The 12362-nt window shown below is 32.7% G+C and overlaps 1 protein-coding gene across 6 annotated transcripts in view; it reads left to right on the forward strand.

The window, feature by feature from the left end:
* LOC138330248 (transcription factor SOX-13-like) overlaps positions 1 to 12362 on the forward strand; it is a 182776-nt gene that overhangs the window by 113581 nt on the left and 56833 nt on the right. The window contains exon 1 of one of the 6 annotated variants that reach the window (XM_069277723.1): positions 1555 to 1899. The exons of 4 other annotated variants lie outside the window; for them this stretch is intronic. The gene's annotated coding sequence lies outside the window, so the exon portion shown is untranslated. Of the gene's footprint in view, positions 1 to 1554; positions 1900 to 12362 lie in introns of those variants that run through there. One more of the 6 variants, XM_069277727.1, reaches the window with a different exon arrangement.

Here is a 12362-nt window from a genome sequence, read left to right on the forward strand (position 1 = left end):
GTGACAACTGTACAGTCCTAAGTGGAACGAAATGTAAAGTAAATTTACACAGGCATAGCCCACCCCATCCACGTAGGGTTTCAGGTAGATCCTTTGTGGGACCTTCTCAATTAGGGGGTGGGCGTCGGCCCCGAAAACAAAAACTTCCGTTTCATCTAAAATGGGGTGACATCAATAAATAACAGTATTGCTAAGACAGTCTGCTCCAACGCTGTCCTCAACAAGTTGTTTACGACGGCATTATGAACATAATTGGCCGTTATCTATTGTTAAAGAAACAATTCTATTATCGGTCCTTAAAGTGAATTTATCTGGTTAAAACTTGTAGATATACCCCGGTATATGATGTTAATATTAATTTTACTGTAGAAAAGTTTACAGAAAAAAAAAAAAAGAAAAAAAAACTATTGTAATGATAATTGGCCATTATCTATATTATTAATAAAACAATTTAATTATCTGTCGTCATGATGCAATAATACAGGCTAGACTTGTAGATATAAATATATTTATAAGGAAGAGCTCCCTTGAATGGGATGAGAGCGCTCACTGGTCAGTCGTTATTGTTTTTATTTCCTATAGATTTCGTCCGTAAGGATTTTTCTTTAGAATACATTTATATATATATATATATATATGATGTTAATTATATTAATTCTACTGTAGGAAAGTTTACAGTAAAAATGAATATTGTGAGGATAATTAATTGGCCGTTCAATTATTAAAGAAACAATTCTATTATCTGTTCTTATATTATTAAATTGATATGGGTTCAAAACTTGTGGGTATATATGATGTTAATATGAATATTTCCAACTCTCATGAAATTGTAATCAAGGGAATTGTATTGAAGCACAAAATACAAATAAAATTCAATTGCTATCATCAATTGGTTCTAATATTTCTTGATTTGGAAATAAAAAATATAAGAAAATGGGACATTTTTCTGAAAGACTTGTTGGTCTTGTTGTATATTGAACAAACGTGTCATTGAGCAAACTGTCATTCTTTTGATTGGAGGGAGAAAAGGTCTACTAACCAATTAAAATCTGTTTACTAATATTAAACAGTGGTGTGAAATGTCACTTAGCATTGCGAAGTTAATTTTCCAATTACAGGCCTTTTGACTGAAACGTCTTTAAATTAAACAATGTGAAAAAGTCGAGACAGTTTACGTATTATGACCATTGTCATTTCACTATCGTGACAAATTTGACAAATTCTTTGGACACCAGGAAAAGGAACGCGTGTAATTATTGATTTGGATCATACAAGAGAAGGCCACAATTAATCCTGCACCCCAATAACAATGCATGTGTGTATTGGTGGTAAAATTTCTCCCATTGTTAATAGTGTAATTAAAGCAACGTGATTAGAGTATTTTTACTGACAAATTAGTGAGCAATTGGTCGCCTCCCTTGACCCTGACATACGGGAGGGACGCGGCTAAGAGCGCTGATTGATAGGCGATCGACTACAATGAACAAGTGTGTGTGTTTTGTGGTTGTCTTACGAACGTTGTTACAACAATCACCTGTCCTTACACTACCCACTCTACCCGTATTTACTTAAAGGGACCGAGACAACACACAGGTATCTCCGACCTCCGCTCACTGACTCGTAGAGAGAGCGTACCTGTAATCTTTGGGCCAATTTACCTGTGTTATATCTGCAGTAGGCAGCAGTCAGACACAGTGTCATAGGTGTGATAACAAGACCGTCGGAAAAACCTAAGGTGTAGCTGTCTCCTGTAATATCACTGGACGTGCCCCCGGGGTGGGGATTTCTTTTTCCTATGTGTGTGTGATAGGACGTCTTTATTTCAAGGATTCTGTGTGGGTGTAAAACAATCAAGTATGACGTCCCCGTGGAGATTCTGGATCCAGCACAATGGTACGGGTAGGTGTCACATATCTCACTTCTTATCTTGTCGCTCTTCAAACCATTGTCAGTAAAACAATACCTAGCTCTGATATTCTCTAATCAGCCGTCTTAGGTGTGGACAGTCCAGTTGATTTAACTGATTATCCCATTGTGTTTAGGTTTCCTGGCTTGTGTCGAAGTTTTTCAAGTTTTTCGGGGGTTACACGCCTCGGCCTTTCACAAGAATAGAGTTAGGTTATATCAACAAGGCGATTTATTTATGGTACAGATTTCACTCTTTTGATACAAAGTTTTCTTTACATAGCATTAACATAGCAAGTTCAACACCCCTAACAATAGGTCTGTACCTGTTCCCGATCTAACAAATTGATCATTCTGACATTTTAAATTTAACCTCACTTTCCATCGAGTCTTTAAAACGTTTTGTTTTATTTTTTAATATTATAAGATTGTTCTTTAAAGTTGGTAAGTCACACTCTTGAAAATATTGGACACCTTTTATAATTTTTTATAGAATTAGTCTGAAAAAAGATAAATGTAGAACAAACAAACAAAATTGAAAACCTTGGATTGCTAGAGATTTTATATTTTAATATTTTTGGCATTCTAATATTTACTGAGTAATTCAATTTTCATTATTGAATTTACTGTTTAGACAAAATTGTAGGAAACTTTTCAGAATAGTGATAACGTTATTATAAAATTGATTGAATATTTCATGGACCAATATTGAATTATAGGGCATGTATTCATTATCTTGTTTCATTAAATGGTATCACACTGTTCCATGTGAAGGCATTGAAACGTTTAGATCAGTTCAATTCGATTTCAAATTACTTTGCAAATAATATATAATTTTCATGCATATAGAAAAAGCAGTATTAATTATGGTATGTACATTAAAACACATTTTAGAATTATTTGATATTCATAAATTATTAATTCATTTGATTCTTGTTAAAAATATCAAGAGAGAAAATGAAACTTGGAAGGTTCCCTTCATAGACAGATATATCAATACATTGTTTACAAATAAATGAAAATGATAAATTATGAAAAAAAATGTAAATTGTATCATTTAATGTTAGATGAAAAGGTTTTCTAAATGATACAATTGATGTATTACTTTGTGGAATAATCAAGCAAAAAATATAGGATTAAAGGTTCTGATTTAATGCTTGTCAACATCAATTTCTCATTATCTAGCCATGACTGCAGTATGCTGGATAAAATTATACTAATCGACACGATATCGAAATATTGAATACAATTAAAAAGTGTAAAATCCAGATGACCTATATATATGCCAAATCTACTCATGATAAAGCTTTGATTCGTCTGCGACAACAGTCAACAGATTTTAGCGACCTGATGTGTTATGGCTGCAGTGAAAAAAAAATCATATCCTGTATTTTCCTGTTTTTTGGTAGCAGTATAATTCCTTTTATTTGAGACCGTTATGACAAGACAAATTCTGTTTTGAGAATAATTTTTTAGTGCAGTAGATATTGTTAAGCTTACAAGTGTTCAAGTTTGTACTAATAGTGCAATTTAGTGGGAGAAGTTTGTACTAATGGGGAGAATTAAGCCCTAGTGTATCTTTTTTAGGGTGTTCATAGAAATCACATCATTTCATCCGACCTTCGTCCACTTTTAGGAGACATCTCAAAGATGTGAACAATTTCATCCAATTCATTGTCTATAGAAAATAAAAAGAATTGAGGAAATCTTTGTTCAAGTTTTGTAAACAGGAGGGGCCTTGGGATAGAGCTTCCAATATGACTTTGTTTCATTTGTTTTGTCTTACGATAGTGTAGATATAAACTGTCAGATTTGTTAATTACCCTAATCTAACATACTTGCCAACCCTCCCTATTTTGGAGGGAGACTCCCGATTTTGAACCCACATTTTAGGCCATTTCAGCAAGTCCAAATTCTTTAATATTCAAAATGTCAAAAATCTGACTATACCATCAGAAAGAACAGGTCAAAATATGCAAAAATCATCCTTTAATTTCTTCATAGGGGGTTACAAAGTAGACTTTCTTGAGGTCAAAAGTTTAAACACATGAAATTACCGTCATGGGAATTTCAAAAAGTTGGCAAGTATGATCTAACACTCTCCTAATTACCATATATTTCAATTGTATTGTCTTTAGATATGTTTATATATAACTGTCATGTCTTGGTATAATCATCCACTGTAAGAGACATGAGGGTGTCATTTGGTTAATGTGACCCTGTCTAATTAGCCACAGGAATTGTCAGAGCTGACCTGTTCTGTCAGACAGGGCATGTTTATGTGTGTTGATGATAAAGATCTAAAGTGATGATGGAAGGGGGGAGGATACAGTGGCTGTATTAGTCCCCCTCCCTAATCCCTAATATATCCTGTCACCCCCTCCCCATATCATGTCACCCCCCTCCCCATATCATGTCACCCTCCTCCCCATATCCTGTCATAGCCATACACAGCTCCTAAAGTTTCCCTGTTTCCTCATTCCCATGTCACAGTTTCAATAACAGAGACAACTGTTTTCTCTCAAACACTAGCCACCTTTTTCACCCAATAACAAGAGGGATTTGTATATATGTATTCTCCAATCTGTTCATCAGGGTGAATCGAAATTAAGACCAGATAAACATATTATCAAGAGTTTTTCTCTCATTATAAATTAAGTTTTCTTTTCATATCAAAATCTTATCAATAATCAATCTTCACTATGTAATATTTTTATTTAATGTTTAAAAAGGAAGGCATGCAAACTCATGCAACTCTTATCAAAGCAATGTAGTGAAAAATAGGTCACTGATGCAGTTGTATTACTTCTATAAAAAGAAAATATTCAAAAAATTTGTTTTTAGGAAAATATTTTGTTACCAATGTAATCAGGAGTCCTCTGGGTTATAACACAAGGAATTATCTTCTTTCTGATGTGATTTTATGAACACCATGATATTATAGGCTATAGCTTCTGAAATTTAATTTTCAAAAGACATGCAATCTAAATTAAGCAGAAAAATTATTTTCTTTTGCACAGATAAGGTTTAAAATAAGTTTAATATTTTCTTTTACAGGAAAATTAATTTTAGTTAATTCAAAATCTGTTGAAATGGGGTTGAAAACTGCTGATACTTTCTCCTTTATCAGGTAAACTTGAGAGGTAGAGGGTGGGGATGGAGAAAGGGGGAGGGGGTGGGGATGAAGAAAGGGGAAGGGGGTGGGGATGGAAATGCAGACTCAGGGGATGGGAGGATAATGAAGTATTTGATAAGATAAGAATTTCTTAATGATATCTATAGTTCAGATAAATTTTGATTTTTTTTTTCTGCTGGATGATAATCAAATGCTCATATTTGCATATCTTTAGAATCATTCTCTTCAGTTATTTTCATCTTTAAATGTATGTTTAAAATTTCAAAATTCTTCCTTACATGTCAACAAGTTTGAAAAAATCTGATGACAATGTTATAAGGAGTCTATCGAGAATCTAATGAGTTATTTTGTCTCATCTTGAAAATGAATCATTTCTTAAATCAATAACAATAAAATCTTATTTGAAAACTTTGTGAAAAATTATCTGTCATATTCTATTCACGAGATTAAAGTACGATAGGTAATTTAGCAAATGTCTGCTGTATGTAGACAGTAAAATATACATATTATGGGTGTAAAATTCTGTATGGTTTTGTTTTCTTTGAGGTGTTGTATACCTAGCAGACCAAACTTCGGAGGGGGGACCGTAAAGATGGAATAGGAATCTATTATTCTGACTAAATGTGCTGTTTATCAAAGAAACCGCCTCCATATGTAGAGATATCATAGGCCTACATCAAATGGTGTTAATGGCTTTTTTTGATGTTGATGAGACACTGTGAAAGGTTATTACCCCCATCCCTAACCAATAGGCTATCACAGCCCCATGTCTTTGTACCAGAGACCAGGTTGATTCATTGGAGAGGGAGGGGTACCTCTTGTGCCGAACCCTCCCAGCGGGAACACAATGAGTACGTGATTGTATTGCATTGCCCATTGGTCCGAGTAATCACTTTTCTTGCCAAACCTTAATAATTCGGAAAGTGAAACAGCTACAAAATTCCTGCCCCCTTTTTTCTCGAAACATTTATTTTATTTTATATCTTTCAACGTGAACTTGATAATATCATGAAATCAGAAAAATGAACCAGTAGCTCACAGTATTCCTGCCCTCTTTTTCTCAAACACTTCTGTATCTTTCCACCTGAATTTGATAGTATCAAAGAAATAAGAATAATGAAACCTTAGCTTATCTAAGCGATATCATGACAAAATCGAGATTTCTTTCGTTATTGTTGAACGATTCACTTGATGACAAAAGCTACGATTTAGTCCCAAGTTTTGTTGTAATGTTATCTTAAAATCACATCACATTTCAACATGGTAACACTGCATTCTATATCTGTAAATTGTCAAGATAACACTTGGTTTTTGTTACCTCTAGGAAAAGTCTTATCATAAAACCCTTATCATGATCCCCAAAATCCTGTATGAAGATGTTATTAATGTAAATATTTATTGCCGTTGTTATTTTTAGAAAATATATATATATAAAAAAGGTGTTGTTCATTTCTAGTTTTATTCCAGTGAGTCAAACGTTATTTGAAGTTTCAGTTAGATGTCGTAAAATTTTAGAAGTTGTGACCCACTCGAGAACTTTACTTCGGTGTTATATGATAGGGTGTTACACAACATATCTGTCTACGTGCTCAATATTGATCTATCTAAGGGAAATAACTCCTGTTTTGATTGGTTTTATTGGAAAGGAAATTACAGCATGGCAAATTGATAGGTCAATCAAGAAATATTTACATAAAATTTGATTTGATTTATCGTACTGGCAAGTAAATAATGATAATAAATATTGCATACTGTTTTAAGAAAAAGAAATTGTAATTAATCATCACTTTAATTCATTGTCGCATCAAGGTGTAAACGAATTATGATATTGTCCAGAGAGGGCAATGTTAGTGAATTGTCTCCCTTTATCACTTCCTATGCAGGTGTACGACAATTTTTTTTATTTTTTTTTTGTGGAGATGGAAATGAATATGTTAACTTCCAATCTCTAAGATGACGTAGCACCTGATGAGCAGGGTCGGAACGTTGGAACAAAACTGGTGATCATGGCTAGCCCTAGGCATGCAACAATTGTCCTTCCTGTCAAATGTGAAAGTCTAACATGCGTTTTATTGTCCCCGAAATTTAATTTTAACTTTTTTTCCCCCGTATGAAAAATGATACATTCTGATAAAATACTTTGGAGACAAACTGTCTTGACAGTCTAGTGTTGAAATAGAAATTAATTAAAAACATGTTAGTGATCACATTATTTCTACTCATTTGCATAGTGGCTGAGGATAGTGATTAAAAGATAAATTGCTATTTTTGTCGATAATAAAATCGTTCATTGAGATATGAATTGATTTTAGTCATCGGATAGCAACAAAAAAGTAACAACTATTAATTGATGTAATTACCATAGGGATAATTAGTTTTAATTAATACTGAAAAATAATAGATATTTCAAGTTGAGATGATTTTTTTTTTTCCAAATTAGAAAGTTATATGAAGATGATTCCATCGTTTTGTTGATTAAACCCATACTTATTATTTATGTGAACCCTGCATAATGTATTGAGTAATAAAATAAAAATTTTATCAGTTGAAATGGGTGCCAGTTGTTGAAAAGTTTGAAGACATTTAATATAAAAAGAATAGATTGAAAAAAAAAGGACTATAATGTTTTGAAAATACTTTAAATTAATCAAAAAGGTTACGATTTACTTGCCAATATTAAATTAACATATTTGATAATGTATTATGAAAATACTGTCCATGTAATACGGGCCATGACCTTGTCTTTATGTAAGACATTACTACAATTCATGTTATACTGTCCGTACCAAGGTTACTGACTGATTTATCAATGGCTCTGTTCCGCATTCACATCAATTGTCTTTAAACCATAGTAGAAAAAAATATCATTGTTGATGTTCAGACGTTTTGGCCCTAGATACTAAATTTAAAACTGCGGAGGTCGAAATTGATCTTTCAGATGTTAAGTCTGAATATTGAATCTAGCTTGTGTTAAGTATAAGAAAAAAACTTTTTAAGAGAATTGTTATGGAAATAAGGTTACAAAATGTTGGTAGTGCAATGAGTTTAATGATGATCTAGTTTAGGAAAGCAATCAATCAACAGTCGAGATAAGCAATGTTTTGAGTGTAGCTGAGTCAGCTCTAAAGCCTCAGGAGAAAAAGGTACTACATAAATATTTTTTTTTGTAATATCTAAATCGGACATGTTATAGCAGAATATGTTTTGCTATTATAGATTTCATCTTTTCAGAATAAAGTTTTACAAACATGTAAAATTAAAAACTTCCGGAGATCTTAAATATCTTTTGTAATATCTAAATCGTTTATGCTATAACAGAATATGCTTTGCTATTTGCTTGATTTTACATTTTCAGAATGAAATTTTGATAATTTCCCAATTAATGGTATTATTTGAAAAGTTATGAAACAACTTTGATAAAAGAATATGCAATATATTATATTCATTTTCACAGATTTGTAAGAATAAATGCTTATTTGTGCAGAAGACAGAAAAAGTTGATGCTTTCTGTAGTCACTATATTATGACCTCAGTTTTCTCTCTTGAAAATGATATAATTGATAGAAAAATGTTGCACAATCCAGATGTCAAACATTTGTATAGATTCAAACGTTTGTATTGCCCAGATTAAAATGTAAAGTCATTACGCTTTTAATAATTATGGATAGAATTACGTCAATGTGGGGGTGGTATGTGCCACACCCCTCCGTCACAATGGTCTGGCCGACAACATGATAATACATCCTACCCACCCTCGTATTGTTCTAAATGTTTGAATAACATGCTGCAGTGAGCCGATTACCCATAAATCTCCAGTACCTACACTGACTTGTCAATGGGCATGTTGTAATCAGCTGATAGGGTGTTTGGGCTGTGATCACTTACGGTTTTTCTTTGTTATCTGATCAGAAGTATTGACTTTTCCTAAACAGATTAAGAACGGTAGAAACGCTGGCATTTAATCCTTGTCTATACAAGATTGAACTTTGACCTCTGTCCTATACAAATTGTTTGGGGATCCCTAATTATATCTATATATCTCAACGCCCAATGGATAGAAGTATCAACGTTCTGACATAATATGTTTTTACCTCCATCCTAAAAAACAAATTTTGACCCATCCTTGGTATTCTAAGAAAGGATTAGCTATTTTCTCCATGTGAATCCAATTAATACTGTACAGAAAAAAGAAAAATAAAAAAAAAATAACGGTAGGTTGATTTCACTCGAAGTGAAAATTGTAAACTTTTTACCTCTGAAAATACTTTTGTGGCGTTTTCCTATCTCGATTTGTTATAGAATTTCAAATGTTCTGCTGTGATAAAGATTTTATTTCAAGGGTTCAAGGGGGAGATAATAGTAAGAATCTGCCACGGCTGTGTATATGTTATTTAATTTCACTGCTATTATTATAAATATTATAGATGTGTCCCCATTGTCATTTTAATATCTCATCATCTCAACATATACTTATAATGTACATTTCTAACCTCTATATAGCCCAAATGCTAAAAATGAATACACGATTGAGATTTATTTCATTTCTAAGATCTAATTTCCATGATAGTAAAAATAACCAAAAAAAATATCTATTTTCTCCTTTGATCATACAATGCAAACACAAATATTAATATTTTAGGAAAAAAACTGTATGAAAATATTTTTTTCTATAACATAAATTTAACAAGGTTTTCATATTTTATGAATAGTTAAAAGACTATTGTTCAAATTAATGTATATTTCACACAACTAATTTAATTTCAGAAATAAGAAATACTTTTTTAACTTTTCAAGTTATTGTTATAGATACAATATATGGTTAGAAATACAATTTATTTATATACTTCAAACAATTCATTTAATATTGCAAATGTAAAATAGAAATCAGAAGAAAAAAAATAAAAAATAAATGAAAATAAATGTCATGATTGACTTGTTCATATGTGCAGTGACATGTACATGGGAATAGTGTGGGAAAACGTTTTACCAATACGATTGCACAACACATCTTTCTTCTCGTCACTTAAAATCGTGTTTGTATTTGAATAGATAACTGATTAAAAATCATGTACAATTTAAAGCATTCTGTTGTTACAACCCCTAGGGTATATCATGATGTAATAAATTTATGATCAAGAATAATTTCTAAATTACATTGCATTACTGTCGCAGAACAAACGAGGCATGGCGTGTTTATAAACACGATACTTTTTGATTAATCTACATTTGAGTGATTTATAGTTATCTTAACTCATCCACCCCTAGAAATTCATAATGAACTGTTCCAGTCATTTAATAAGAAGAGCTCAAATGTGCCAACAGGGGGGAATGAGTTTTTCAAATTTTCTAAAGATTTATGAAAAAGAAACAACAGCGGAACTATGACTCCGATTACAGGAACCATTTAGCATATCAAAATTAAAGGGTATTGTAAATAAGGCCAACCTATGTATAAAGACCACTCAAGGGGATATAGAAGCCAGGCAGACTTTTACACAAGTCAAAATGTGTTGGTATTGGCATTTTTGGTTGTCATGAAAATGGTCTTATTATGCAGGTGGTTACTTTACAGAGGTGGTCACTAAGCCAGGTTCTACTGTAGTCTCTTAAACTAATGAATTTGAGAAAGAAAACAGTTTTTTTATAATCTATTTTTTTTTTTGGAGATAAAACCCAAACAAACCCCACTTGATTAGCATAGACTTCTATGACCTGTATTCTGACACAGGGTATATTTGCAGTTTCTTAAGCTACTTTTGAACAGGAAGTGTGCTGACCAGAAATCTGTTGTTGTCAGGATGATTCCGATAGCTGTCATCCATAGATTTGTTTATCCTTTCAGCAGACAATGGGTAATCTTGTAACAAATGAAGTTAATCCTTTAACAAAGGGCGGTAATCCTGTCACAAAGGGAGGTAATCCTCTTAAGTGGCTGCAGAGTGTGTCACCAATTGGAAAACAGTCTATGAGATGACCAGAGGATGTAGATCCTATCTGCAGACTGACCATTGTCCTATAGTATAGGTATCTATTTATCTATCATCGTCTTTGTTGCTGTGATTAGGGGATTGTTACACAACAATTGACAAGTCACTTAAATTGTGCTATAATTAATATGTTGGCTTAGACCTTAAAGCTCTCTGCCCATCTTGACACTTGATTGATCTGGTTTGATTTGTCCTGTTAACAGCCAGGGTCATTTAAGGATGTGCCTGGTACAGTAGGAAGAAGAGGAAAGCCAGAATGCCCAGGAAAAAACCCCCACCAAATTATGAATTTTCAATAAGGATTTCTTTGACTGGTGTTGGAATTTTCCCTATAAGACTGGAAATACAATAGGTCAATTTTTGATGCAACACTTGGGTGACGAGTTACCACAAGAGACAATAGGTCAATTTTTGATGCAACACTTGGGTGACAAGTTACCACAAGAGTAAAGATGAAGATCCAAAATCGTGTGATTTGATTCAGTACTGTTTAATTATCTTTCTCCGTATTTTGCGTCACCGACAGGTCACAACAAAACAGAATCCTACAGGTATGTTGTGTTATATGGGTTCAGGTGTCTTCATCTCGCATTTTGTTGGGATACTAGCTTTTTAGACAGTAGATGTGTTTGGCAAGCAGAGATTTTTTAAGTGCTGATCATAAAGAACGCCTTCAGATGAAACGAAGTGAAAGGCGTTGTCATGTAGATGGTAAATGGTTAACTAACCAATCTTTGGATTTGAGTGATATTAATATTATGCCTATTGATAAACAAGCAAAGAATTGTGTAGAATGGGAGAAAATAATTAGCCAATTTTTTTTTTATTTAAAAAAAAAAAAAATTTTGTTTTGGATTTTAAAAATTATTTACAATGTATGTTGATTTTGTCACCATGTAGATCTAGATTTTAAAAATTCTTCACAATGAAAGTATGGGGGAAAAAAGTAGTCAACTTCTATACCAATGTATGAAATCTTTGAATGTGAGATGGTGCAGAAATCCTATAATATCGACAACAATTATGACCACACCAACGCGAGGGATTATGAAGAGCGGCATGCCTTTACCTGTCAAGTTTGATAATACGTTTTGTCATTTATTTAAGATTTTACGAGACGGCATAATATTCAAAACAAGTATAGTGTGAAAAATTTCAATTTGATATTTTCCATTTTACGTAGTTTTGATAAAGCCCAACAATACCTGCTGTAGAGTATAATGAAGCCTATATGACAACTCGATCCCAAAGCACTTTCTCTCTATCGCAGTACAAACGTAACCCGCTGGGCTTTATACTGCGTCGGGTATTTATGGACAAGATTAAAAGGTAAT

This window comes from Argopecten irradians, chromosome 8, assembly GCF_041381155.1.
Source record: "Argopecten irradians isolate NY chromosome 8, Ai_NY, whole genome shotgun sequence".
Lineage (NCBI taxonomy): Eukaryota > Metazoa > Mollusca > Bivalvia > Pectinida > Pectinidae > Argopecten > Argopecten irradians.